We start from the raw sequence: 10,000 nt of genomic DNA, 5'->3' as shown, positions 1-10,000 counted from the left end.
CCCCCTGGAGGTCTAAAGGATGACCAGTAGTTGTGGTTCTCGCCCCGGGACTTGGGTCAGAGTATAGCCCAAGTGGAGCACTTGTGTCGGCCTAGGGAGGCTGTGCCGGGCCCCCTGGAGGTCTAAAGGATGACCATGAGGTCAAAAGGATGACCAGTAGTTGTGGTTCTCGCCCCGGGACTTGGGTCAGAGTATAGCCCAAGTGGAGCACTTGTGTCGGACTAGGGAGGCTGTGCCGTGCCCCCTGGAGGTCTAAAGGATGACCAGTAGTTGTGGTTCTCGCCCCGGGACTTGGGTCAGAGTATAGCCCAAGTGGAGCACTTGTGTCGGACTAGGGAGGCTGTGCCGTGCCCCCTGGAGGTCTAAAGGATGACCAGTAGTTGTGGTTCTCGCCCCGGGACTTGGGTCATAGTATAGCCCAAGTGGAGCACTTGGGTCGGACTAGGGAGGCTGTGTCGTGCCCCCTGGAGGTCTAAAGGATGACCAGTAGTTGTGGTTCTCGCCCCGGGACTTGGGTCAGAGAATAGCCCAAGTGGGACACTTGTGTCGGACTAGGGAGGCTCTGCCGTGCCCCCTGGAGGTCTAAAGGATGACCAGTAGTTGTGGTTCTCGCCCCGGGACTTGGGTCATAGTATAGCCCAAGTGGAGCACTTGGGTCGGACTAGGGAGGCTGTGTCGTGCCCCCTGGAGGTCTAAAGGATGACCAGTAGTTGTGGTTCTCGCCCCGGGACTTGGGTCAGAGAATAGCCCAAGTGGGACACTTGTGTCGGACTAGGGAGGCTCTGCCGTGCCCCCTGGAGGTCTAAAGGATGACCAGTAGTTGTGGTTCTCGCCCCGGGACTTGGGTCAGAGTATAGCCCAAGTGGAGCACTTGTGTCGGACTAGGGAGGCTGTGCCGTGCCCCCTGGAGGTCTAAAGGATGACCATTAGTTGTGGTTCTCGCCCCGGGACTTGGGTCAGAGTACAGCCCAAGTGGAGCACTTGCGTCGGACTAGGGAGGCTGTGCCGGGCCCCCTGGAGGTCTAAAGGATGACCAGTAGTTGTGGTTCTCGCCCCGGGCCGTGGGTCTGAGTATGGCCCAAGTGGGACACTTGTGTCGGACTAGGGAGGCTCTGCCGTGCCCCCTTGAGGTCTAAAGGATGACCAGTAGTTGTGGTTCTCGCCCCGGGACTTGGGTCATAGTATAGCCCAAGTGGGACACTTGTGTCGGACTAGGGAGGCTCTGCCGTGCCCCCTTGAGGTCTAAAGGATGACCATGAGGTCAAAAGGATGACCAGTAGTTGTGGTTCTCGCCCCGGGACTTGGGTCAGAGTATGGCCCAAGTGGTGCACTTGTGTCGGTCTAGGGAGGCTGTGCCGGTCCCCCTGGAGGTCTAAAGGATGACCAGTAGTTGTGGTTCTCGCCCCGGGACTTGGGTCAGAGTATAGCCCAAGTGGAGCACTTGTGTCGGACTAGGGAGGCTGTGCCGGGCCCCCTGGAGGTCTAAAGGATGACCAGTAGTTGTGGTTCTCACCCCGGGTCGTGGGTCCGAGTCTGGCCCGAGTAGAGCACTTTGGTCGGCTACCGGGGGGTGTGCCGTGCCCCCTGGAGGTCTAAAGGATGACCAGTAGTTGTGGTTCTCGCCCCGGGACTTGGGTCAGAGTATAGCCCAAGTGGAGCACTTGTGTCGGCCTAGGGAGGCTGTGCCGGGCCCCCTGGAGATCTAAAGGATGACCATGAGGTCAAAAGGATGACCAGTAGTTGTGGTTCTCGCCCCGGGACTTGGGTCAGAGTATAGCCCAAGTGGAGCACTTGTGTCGGCCTAGGGAGGCTGTGCCGGGCCCCCTGGAGGTCTAAAGGATGACCAGTAGTTGTGGTTCTCGCACCGGGACTTGGGTCAGAGTACAGCCCAAGTGGAGCACTTGTGTCGGTCTAGGGAGGCTGTGCCGGGCCCCCTGGAGGTCTAAAGGATGACCATGAGGTCAAAAGGATGACCAGTAGTTGTGGTTCTCGCCCCGGGACTTGGGTCAGAGTATAGCCCAAGTGGAGCACTTGTGTCGGACTAGGGAGGCTGTGCCGTGCCCCCTGGAGGTCTAAAGGATGACCAGTAGTTGTGGTTCTCGCCCCGGGACTTGGGTCAGAGTATAGCCCAAGTGGAGCACTTGTGTCGGCCTAGGGAGGCTGTGCCGGGCCCCCTGGAGGTCTAAAGGATGACCATGAGGTCAAAAGGATGACCAGTAGTTGTGGTTCTCGCCCCGGGACTTGGGTCAGAGTATAGCCCAAGTGGAGCACTTGTGTCGGACTAGGGAGGCTGTGCCGTGCCCCCTGGAGGTCTAAAGGATGACCAGTAGTTGTGGTTCTCGCCCCGGGACTTGGGTCAGAGTATAGCCCAAGTGGAGCACTTGTGTCGGACTAGGGAGGCTGTGCCGTGCCCCCTGGAGGTCTAAAGGATGACCAGTAGTTGTGGTTCTCGCCCCGGGACTTGGGTCATAGTATAGCCCAAGTGGAGCACTTGGGTCGGACTAGGGAGGCTGTGTCGTGCCCCCTGGAGGTCTAAAGGATGACCAGTAGTTGTGGTTCTCGCCCCGGGACTTGGGTCAGAGAATAGCCCAAGTGGGACACTTGTGTCGGACTAGGGAGGCTCTGCCGTGCCCCCTGGAGGTCTAAAGGATGACCAGTAGTTGTGGTTCTCGCCCCGGGACTTGGGTCAGAGTATAGCCCAAGTGGAGCACTTGTGTCGGACTAGGGAGGCTGTGCCGTGCCCCCTGGAGGTCTAAAGGATGACCATTAGTTGTGGTTCTCGCCCCGGGACTTGGGTCAGAGTACAGCCCAAGTGGAGCACTTGCGTCGGACTAGGGAGGCTGTGCCGGGCCCCCTGGAGGTCTAAAGGATGACCAGTAGTTGTGGTTCTCGCCCCGGGCCGTGGGTCTGAGTATGGCCCAAGTGGGACACTTGTGTCGGACTAGGGAGGCTCTGCCGTGCCCCCTTGAGGTCTAAAGGATGACCAGTAGTTGTGGTTCTCGCCCCGGGACTTGGGTCATAGTATAGCCCAAGTGGGACACTTGTGTCGGACTAGGGAGGCTCTGCCGTGCCCCCTTGAGGTCTAAAGGATGACCATGAGGTCAAAAGGATGACCAGTAGTTGTGGTTCTCGCCCCGGGACTTGGGTCAGAGTATGGCCCAAGTGGTGCACTTGTGTCGGTCTAGGGAGGCTGTGCCGGTCCCCCTGGAGGTCTAAAGGATGACCAGTAGTTGTGGTTCTCGCCCCGGGACTTGGGTCAGAGTATAGCCCAAGTGGAGCACTTGTGTCGGACTAGGGAGGCTGTGCCGGGCCCCCTGGAGGTCTAAAGGATGACCAGTAGTTGTGGTTCTCACCCCGGGTCGTGGGTCCGAGTCTGGCCCGAGTAGAGCACTTTGGTCGGCTACCGGGGGGTGTGCCGTGCCCCCTGGAGGTCTAAAGGATGACCAGTAGTTGTGGTTCTCGCCCCGGGACTTGGGTCAGAGTATAGCCCAAGTGGAGCACTTGTGTCGGCCTAGGGAGGCTGTGCCGGGCCCCCTGGAGATCTAAAGGATGACCATGAGGTCAAAAGGATGACCAGTAGTTGTGGTTCTCGCCCCGGGACTTGGGTCAGAGTATAGCCCAAGTGGAGCACTTGTGTCGGCCTAGGGAGGCTGTGCCGGGCCCCCTGGAGGTCTAAAGGATGACCAGTAGTTGTGGTTCTCGCACCGGGACTTGGGTCAGAGTACAGCCCAAGTGGAGCACTTGTGTCGGTCTAGGGAGGCTGTGCCGGGCCCCCTGGAGGTCTAAAGGATGACCAGTAGTTGTGGTTCTCGCCCCGGGCCGTGGGTCTGAGTATGGCCCAAGTGGGGCACTTGCGTCGGACTGGGGAGGCTCTGCCGCGCCCCCTGGAGGTCAAAAGGATGACCAGTAGTTGTGGTTCTCACCCCGGGTCGTGGGTCCGAGTCTGGCCCGAGTAGAGCACTTTGGTCGGCTACCGGGGGGTGTGCCGTGCCCCCTGGAGCCATGGGAGTGAGCTCCAGCAGACTGGTATTTTTCGGAGAACCAGGCCCACACTCCTCAGACTTTGTGCCCAGGGACAGGCCACCAAAATCGGCCGCGGCTCGTGCACTTTGCCCCTGCGTTTCTCCCAGAACCAGAGCCGGAAAAATCCCAAAATTGATGCCCAGAGATAGTCGACTCTGCCTGGAATAGATTGCCACCCAAACCCGCCAACTCACGCTGGTTTTCCGATGGCCTCACCTACTAACCCGAGCATGGTCATCGCTCGCACCTTCCAAAACCTCCAGGGGCGCAGGCACTTTTCATTTACTGGCCATAAGGCCGACCGCCTTAAGCGTTAAGCGATAAGCGAAAGGCTTAGTTTGGACTTAGTTTTTGGAGCGACGAGGTCGCCGTTTTGTCAATTCTGAACCGATTTTCACGCGGTTTTCGACTGCCTGCGCCTGGGGAGCCGCCCAGAAGCCCCAGGCAGTGTTCTGGGTGGACTTCCGGACCGGTCCGGACCCGGTACCGGCCGGGGGAACCGCACCACGCCTCTCGGGCATTTCTACACCGATTTTCGCGGGGTTTTCGACTGCATAGACGGGGCCACCTGCTGCAGGGCCCGAGGGAGGGCCTTACTGAGCTGGGTCCGACGCAGGGCCCGGTTCCTGGAGCCCGCTGGGGGGGGGGGGGGGTTCTCTAAGGCTCACGGCGGGCTGCTGAGGGGCCGGATCGGATGCAGACAGGCGCTCCTCTGCCCAGGTCTTTGCTCCCCTGCCCCACTAGGAATGGAAGACACACTGCCAACAGCTTCTGGAGGGTGATGGGCCCTGCTGCAGACCAGGTCCGACCCAGGTTTCAGCTATCCCACCCCGCAGGGACTTAAAGACACACTGCCATCAGCTTCTGGAGGCTGCTGAGCTCTACTATAGAGCAGGTCCGACCCAGGTTTCAGCTCCTGCAGCCCACTAGGACTTAAACACACACTGCCATCAGCGTCTGGATGGTGATGGGCCCTGCTGCAGACCAGGTCCGACCCAGGTTTCAGCTATCCCACCCCGCAGGGACTTAAAGACACACTGCCATCAGCTTCTGGAGGCTGCTGAGCTCTACTATAGAGCAGGTCCGACCCAGGTTTCAGCTCCTGCAGCCCACTAGGACTTAAACACACACTGCCATCAGCGTCTGGATGGTGATGGGCCCTGCTGCAGACCAGGTCCGACCCAGGTATCAGCTCCTGCACCCCGCAGGGAATTGAAGACACACTGCCATCAGCTTCTGGAGGCTGCTGAGCTCTGCTATAGACCAGGTCCGACCCAGGTTTCAGCTCCTGCACCCCGCAGGGAACTAAACACACACTGCCATCTGCAACTGGAGGCTGCTGAGCCCTGCTGCAGACCAGGTCCGACCCAGGTTATGGCTCTCCCACCCCCCTGGGACTTAAACACACACAGCCATCAGCTTCTGGATGGTGATGGGCCCTGCTGCAGACCAGGTCCGACCCAGGTTTCAGCTCCTCAACCCCGCAGGGACTTAAACCCACACCGCCATCAGCTTCTGGAGGGTGATGGGCCCTGCTGCGGGCCAGGTCCGACCCAGGTTTCAGCTCTCCCACCCCGCAGGGACTTAAACACACACAGCCATCAGCTTCTGGGGGCTGCTGAGCCCTGCTGCAGACCAGGTCCGACCCAGGTTTCAGCTCTCCCACCCCGCAGGGTCTTTAACACACACACTGCCATCAGCTGCTGGAGGCTGCTGAGCTCCGCTATAGACCAGGTCCGACCCAGGTTTCTGCTCCTGCACCCCGCAGGGAATGAAAGACACACTGCCATCAGCTTCTGGAGGCTGCTGAGCCCTGCTGCAGACCAGGTCCGACCCAGGTATCGGCTCTCCAACCAGGCAGAGACTTAAACACACACACACACACACACACTGCCATCAGCTTCTGGGGGCTGCTGAGCTCTGCTGTAGACCGGGTCCGACCCAGGTTTCTGCTCCTCCACCCCGCAGGGACTTAAACACACACTGCCACCAGCTTCTGGAGGGTGATGGGCCCTGCTTTAGACCAGGTCTGACCCGGGATATAGCTCTCCCACCCCGCAGGGACTTAAACACTCACTGCCATCAGCTGCTGGAGGCTGCCGAGCTCTGCTGCAGACCAGGTCCCACCCAGGTTTCTGCTCCTGCACCCCGCAGGGACTTAAACACACACTGCCACCAGCTTCTGGAGGGTGATGGGCCCTGCTGTGGACCAGGTCCGACCCGGATATCAGCTCTCCCACCAGGCAGGGACTTAAACACACACTGCAATCAGCTGCTGGAGGCTGCTGAGCTCTACTATAGACCAGGTCCGACCCAGGTTTCAGCTCTCCCACCAGGCAGTGACTTAAAGACACACTGCCATCAGCTGCTGGAGGCTGCTGAGCTCTTCTATAGACCAGGTCCGACCCAGGTTTCAGCTCTCACACCAGGCAGGGACTTAAACACACACTGCCATCAGCTGCTGGAGGCTGCTGAGCTCTGCTATAGACCAGGTCCGACCCAGGTTTCAGCTCTCCCACCAGGCAGGGACTTAAAGACACACTGCCATCAGCTGCTGGAGGCTGCCGAGCCCTGCTGCAGACCATGTCCGACCCAGGTTTCAGCTCTCCCACCAGGCAGGGACTTAGAGGCACGCTGCCATCAGCTTCTGGAGGCTGCTGAGCTCTGCCATAGACCAGGTCCGACCGAGGTTTCAGCTCTCCCACCCCGCAGGGACTTAAACACACACTGCCATCAGCTGCTGGAGGCTGCTGAGCTCTGCTATAGACCAGGTCCGACCCGGGATATAGCTCTCCCACCCCGCAGGGACTTAAACACACACTGCCATCAGCTGCTGGAGGCTGCTGAGCTCTTCTATAGACCAGGTCCGACCCAGGTTTCAGCTCTCCCACCCCGCAGGGACTTGAACACACACTGCCATCAGCTTCTGGAGGCTGCTGAGCTCTGCTATAGACCAGGTCCGACCCAGGTTTCTGCTCCTCCACCCCGCAGGGAATTAAAGACACACTGCCATCAGCTTCTGGATGGTGATGGGCCCTGCTGCAGACCAAGTCCGACCCGGGTTACAGCTCTCCCACCAGGCAGGGAATTAAACACACACTGCCATCAGCTGCTGGAGGCTGCTGAGCTCCGCTATAGACCAGGTCCGACCCGGGTTCCTGCTCCTGCACCCCGCAGGGACCAAAACACACACACTGCCATCAGCTTCTGGAGGCTGCTGAGCTCTTCTATAGACCAGGTCCGACCCAGGTTTCAGCTCTCCCACCAGGCAGGGACTTAAACACACACTGCCATCACCTTCTGCTGGCTGCTGAGCTCTGCTGCAGACCAGGTCCGACCCAGGTTTCAGCTCCTGCACCCCGCAGGGAACTAAACACACACTGCCGTCACCTTCTGCTGGCTGCTGAGCCCTGCTGCAGACCAGGTCCGACCCAGGTTTCAGCTCCTGCACCCCGCAGTGGATTAAAGACACACTGCCATCAGGTTCTGGAGGCTGCTGAGCTCTGCTGCAGACCAGGTCCGACCCAGGTTATGGCTCTCCCACCCCGCAGGGACTTAAACACACACCGCCGTCAGCTTCTGGATGGTGATGGGCCCTGCTGCAGACCAGGTCCGACCCACGTTTCAGCTCTCCCACCCCGCAGGGGATGAAACACACACTGCCATCAGCTTCTGGAGGCTGCTGAGCTCTGCTAAAGACCAGGTCCGACCCAGCTTTCAGCTCTCCCACCAGGCAGGGAGTTAAAGACACACTGTCATCGGCTTCTGGAGGGTGCTGAGCCCTGCTGCACACCAAGTCTGACCCAGGTTTCAGCTCATCCACCCCGCAGGGACCTAAACACACACTGCCATCAGCTTCTGAGTGGTAATGGGCCCTGCTGCAGACCAGGTCCGACCCAGGTTTCAGCTCCTCCACCCCGCCATCACCAGCTGGAGGCTGGCTGCTGCTCCTGCACCCTGCCATCAGCTGCTGGAGGCTTCTGTTCCTCCACCCCGCCATCAGCAGCTGGAGGCTGGCTGCTGGAGGCTGGCTGCTGCTCCTCCACCCCGCCATCACCAGCTGGAGGCTGGTTGCAGCTCCTGCACCCCGCCATCAGCTGCTGGAGGCTGCCTGCAGCCCCTGCACCCCGCCATCAGCTGCTGGAGGCTGGCTGCAGCTCCTGCACACCGCCATCAGCTGCTGGAGGCTGCCTGCAGCTCCTGCACCCCGCCATCAGCTGCTGGAGGCTGGCTGCTGCTCCTGCACCCCGCCAGCAGCTGCTGGAGGCTGGCTGCTGCTCCTCCACCCAACCATCAGCTGCTGGACGCTGGCTGCTGCTCCTGCACCCCGCCATCAGCTGCTGGAGGCTGGCTGCTGCTCCTCCACCACCCAACCATCAGCTGCTGGACGCTGGCTGCAGCTCCTCCACCCCGCCATCAGCTGCTGGTGGCTGGCTGCAGCTCCTTCACCCCGCCATCAGCTGCTGGTGGCTGGCTGCAGCTCCTTCACCCCGCCATCACCAGCTGGAGGCTGGCTGCTGCTCCTGCACCCCGCCATCAGCTGCTGGAGGCTGCCTGCAGCTCCTGCGCCCCGCCATCAGCTGCTGGAGGCTGGCTGCTGCTCCTGCACCCTGCCATCAGCTGTTCGAGGCTGGCTGCAGCTCCTCCACCCCACCATCACCAGCTGGAGGCTGGTTGCAGCTCCTGCACCCCGTCATCAGCAGCTGGAGGCTGCCTGCTGCTCCTGCACCCCGCCATCAGCTGCTGGAGGCTGCCTGCAGCTCCTGCACCCCGCCATCATTTGCTGGAGGCTGGCTGCAGCTCCTGCAACCCGCCATCAGCTGCTGGAGGCTGGCTGCTGCTCCTCCACCCCACCATGACCTGCTGGAGGCTGGCTGCAGCTCCTTCACACCGCCATCAGCTGATGGATGCTGGCTGAACGCTGGAGGCTGGCTGCTGCTCCCACACACCGCCATCAGCTCCTGGAGGCTGGCTGGCTGCTGGAGGCTGTCTGCTGCTGCTCCTCCACCCCGCCATCACCAGCTGGAGGCTGGCTGCTGGAGGCTGGCTGCAGCTCCTGCACCCCACCATCAGCTGCTGGAGGCTGGCTTCTGCTCCTCCACCCCGCCATCAGCTGCTGGGGGCTGGCTGCTGGAGGCTGGCTGCAGCTCCTCCACCCCGCCATCACCAGCTGGAGGCTGGTTGCAGCTCCTGCACCCCGCCATCAGCTGCTGGAGGCTGCCTGCTGCTCCTGCACCCCGCCATCAGCTGCTGGAGGCTGCCTGCACCTCCTGCACCCCGCCATCAGCTGCTGGAGGCTGGCTTCTGCTCCTCCACCCCGCCATCAGCTGATGGAGGCTGCCTGCTTCTCCACCCCGCCATCACTAGCTGGAGGCTGGCTGCTGGAGGCTGGCTGCAGCTCCTCCACCCCGCCATCAGCTGCTGGAGGCTGCCTGCAGCTCCTGCACCCCGCCATCACCAGCTGGAGGCTGGCTTCTGCTCCTCCACCCCGCCATCAGCTGATGGAGGCTGCCTGCTTCTCCACCCCGCCATCACTAGCTGGAGGCTGGCTGCTGGAGGCTGGCTGCAGCTCCTCCACCCCGCCATCAGCTGCTGGAGGCTGGCTGCTGCTCCTGCACCCCGCCATCAGCTGCTGGAGGCTGGCTGCTGCTCCTCCACCCAACCATCAGCTGCTGGACGCTGGCTGCAGCTCCTCCACCCCACCATCAGCTGCTGGACGCTGGCTGCAGCTCCTCCACCCCGCCATCAGCTGCTGGAGGCTGCCTGCAGCTCCTGCACCCCGCCATCAGCTGCTGGAGGCTGCCTGCAGCTCCTGCACCCCGCCATCACCAGCTGGAGGCTGGCTTCTGCTCCTCCACCCCGCCATCAGCTGATGGAGGCTGCCTGCTTCTCCACCCCGCCATCACTAGCTGGAGGCTGGCTGCTGGAGGCTGGCTGCTGCTCCTCCACCCAACCATCAGCTGCTGGACGCTGGCTG

This window comes from Nothobranchius furzeri, unplaced genomic scaffold (assembly GCF_043380555.1).
Source record: "Nothobranchius furzeri strain GRZ-AD unplaced genomic scaffold, NfurGRZ-RIMD1 Scf120, whole genome shotgun sequence".
Taxonomy (NCBI): Eukaryota; Metazoa; Chordata; class Actinopteri; order Cyprinodontiformes; family Nothobranchiidae; genus Nothobranchius; species Nothobranchius furzeri.
This window is presented reverse-complemented; position numbering follows the sequence as displayed.